The 3,307-nt window shown below is 52.8% G+C and overlaps 1 long non-coding RNA gene across 1 annotated transcript; it reads right to left on the bottom strand.

The window, feature by feature from the left end:
• Positions 1-634: 634 nt before the first annotated feature.
• On the bottom strand, positions 635-1,082 carry LOC144123890 (uncharacterized). The gene is made up of 2 exons (XR_013313140.1): positions 933-1,082; positions 635-847 (listed from the first exon to the last, which is right to left on the bottom strand). It is a non-coding gene; the product is annotated as an uncharacterized LOC144123890 (long non-coding RNA).
• Positions 1,083-3,307: the final 2,225 nt, after the last annotated feature.

The following is a 3,307-nucleotide window of genomic DNA, read 5'->3' as shown; positions in this document are numbered from 1 at the left end:
ATTTTCAAAGCTGTTGGTGCGTACTGCAGTCAATGAAAACGTGCACTAGGAGCAAAGAGCATTTCATGTTAGGGCCATGTGCAGGGCACCTTGGTTATTTGTCAAATACATCTGCACAGTTACATGATTGCATGATAAAAAAAATTAAGTCAGCCCCGCTGCATGCCCAGTGGATTTGTCAAGGAACAAATTCAGTTGTCAGCTTATTGAGGCTCTTTACTGGAAACAAGAATTTTTGTGTCTCTCGCTCAAGAGTACCTGTGTGCACTCGTTATCAGCAGTGCCGCATTTGTCTTCTGGAATCGATTTTTTTTTGTTTACATAGCATTTAATGTAGGACTAATATCTTGTTGCGGGCTAGTTGGTGAATCATCATGGACAGCGACAGCGCGAAGCAACTAGTTCGAAAGAGAGAGACGAGATCAGCGCTGGTCGTGTGTTCTCGTGTCTCTCTTTCGTCCTTGTTCCTTAGCGCTGCCGCTTTCCAGGGGGTTGTAAATGTTGCAAATGATCACGCTATTAGAAATGCGAAAGCTGATTGAAACTGCGTTAACCGCTCTACGTTGCGGCATTCAAATCAGCGCTCACCAAAACAACGCAGCACCGAGTCGCCGACTTCGGCGCTGCTGACATGCTACATCACATAAAAGTAAACGAGCACGAAAACACATTTGGGTGTATACTTGCCTAGCTGCGAGTTGTCGCCGTAGTCTGGTGGGACATCTTGCGAGTCCACGCCGTACTCGCGAGCCTGCACCATCGGCCTGTGGCTGAGAAGCGCGCTCATGTGGTCATACCACTTCCAAGCCGACGGTGCAGCTCCACTTCTCTCTTGCTCCAACCGTTCCTGTCACACAAGACAGAATTGTGCTGCAACGTCGTATCATTCCGTATGGGTGTCGAAATTCGGGTGAGGGAATGTTTATACTCACGGCCGTGAATCTCTTCTTCAAATTCTTCCAGCAGTTCCGCAACTGCTGCCACGTCCAGTGATAGCCGAGATTGGCCATTTCGGCCTGCAGATCTTTGAACACATCTTGATTGCGCTGCCGTCTGCTGTCCAGCGCCTCGCTCACTTTTTTTCACTGATTAGCGCTAAAAAACATTCTACTTCCCGGTGGGTCCAAGAAGCTCGGGTGGAAACAGCGCGGGGACCGACGGCGGCTGCCATTTTGGTCGACTGGTCACATGACCGAAATCTCCCAGAGTTCCCCGTTACCCGACTCCCTGACCCGACTGCGTATACATGGTTTTTGGAAAGGCGGGTCAGGCGAGTTAACCTACCCCTGCAGGCGAGTTAACTCAACTCGCTCTGCCGCTTATTTTACTCGACCCGACAGCGTCTACATGAACCCGGCAACTGGTTTTTTACCCGACAAGCTAACTCAACTCGACTCTATCGGGTTCATGTAGACAGGGCTACAGACGCACTCTTCACGCTCCCCATAGCCACACAAGAACCATGCCGCGAGACACTCGCTCCTTAACGAGCAAACCACTCCCCAGCCGGAAGGGGAGACTTTCTCCGACCCCTCCGCGAACCAGCCGGTTCCCCGTTTCGCGAGGAAGGCCGCACCCGTGGGGTCAGAACGTAAATGAAAAGAAGGCGCGCTGTGCAAAAGAAGGCCATCTCTGCGCTACAAGAAAAGTGCAATCGCGAGTAGGTTGAAGTTTACATATGTACAAGTCTGGTTTAAAAAAACTGAACGCAAACGCCAACGTATATTACATATGTACAGATCTCGGAACGTTAGGAGAAACAACGAATAAACTGGAAACAAAAATATGCTACAGACTGACTAAAACAAACAAACGACTAAGTAACTGCACAAGGCTGGAACCGAGCATGCGGCAAACAAAAAAAAAGAAACCGCCGTGCTTCACCTGGGGTAGTGCCCGGCGAGAAAGCTCGCCAGCTAGCTGAGGCCGCGTGCCTTCGGTTGCGGAAGAGTCCGCCATCCGGCATCAATCACATCGGTGACCGTCGCCTCAGATTGTACCGGTGCTCGGTACGGTTGCGTTCCGCAGCACCAGTTGTGCCTTTGCGCTTGCTTGTGATACCAATAGGTACCGACGCAAACTCGTCAGACCGTGACGCATAGGCCTTCAGGTCTGCGATGTAGGCACGGCTGGTTTTCCCCGTAAGGGGATCCTCCAACAGGTACGCGAGCGGCGACCAGACTCAGACCACTCGGTACGGCCCAAGCCACTTAGGAGCGAGCGAGGCTGAGAACCCCTTGCTCGCATCACTAAGAACGTGGTTGCACTTCAGGACAAGATCACCCGCCTGAAAAGTCAGGCTGCGGTGCTTGCGGTCATACTGAGCCTTCTGTTGGGCTCTGGCTGCCGCCAAACTCTGCCTTGCTCTTTTGAGAGCCCGACCAAGCCGGTCCCGAAGCGTCGACGCATAAGCAGAGCAGTCTGCCCGCGTCTGCTCATCCCCGAGCTGGCTCTGCACGACGTTTGACATCGGATTCGCCAGCTCCCTCCCGAAATTGAGGAAGGCGGGAGAGAAACCAGTTGAGCGATTCTCAGCTGTTCGAATGGCGAACGCAAATTCGCTCGAATGGTCTGCCCAGTCCTTTTGACACTCGGCAAACGCCGCCAGCATTGGTTTGAGCGTTCGGTTAATTCGCTCGGTCAAGTTGGACTGGGGATGGTAGGGTGAAGTGGTGTAGTGCTCAATTACGAGGGAACGGCACGTGTTACCGAACACCCGAGCGGTGAAATAGGACGCATTGTCCGTGATCAGTCTTTCCGGAAAGCCGAACCGACAGAACACTTCCTGGAGTTTATCCAGCATCGCTCGTGCTGACACTTTCCGAAGCGGGTACAACTCGGCCCATTTGGAAAAATAGTCAGCTACTACCATCAGGTGAATGAACCCCTGCTTACTCCTGGGGAAAGGCCCCATCAGATCGCAGGTGGCCATCTGCCACGGACGCACACTGTCAATTGGTTTCATCATCCCGGGCGGCTTGCCGCCCCTTGACTTCACCGCTTGACAGACATGGCAGGAACGGCAATAGCGGAATATGTCACGCTTCATGCCGGGCCACGTCACCGATTGACTCAGTTTTGCAAAACCTTTGGAGCCACTCAGGTGACCGGCCAGGGGTTCGTCATGAGAAAATCGCAACAGTGCGCCTCTCAGACTTTTGGGGATAACCACCTTGAACGGGTCAATGGATTCATCATCGGTGGCTATGTATTTCAGCACGAGCCCGTCATGGTCCAGCAAATATGAATCCCCCGGGGCTCGCCGCGACACACGCTGGCTTTTACCCCCTGCGCCCGCTACAATACA

Source organism: Amblyomma americanum, chromosome 3 (genome assembly GCF_052857255.1).
Source record: "Amblyomma americanum isolate KBUSLIRL-KWMA chromosome 3, ASM5285725v1, whole genome shotgun sequence".
NCBI lineage: Eukaryota > Metazoa > Arthropoda > Arachnida > Ixodida > Ixodidae > Amblyomma > Amblyomma americanum.
Note: the sequence above shows the minus strand (reverse complement) of the source record. Positions and strands in the feature narration are given on the sequence as shown.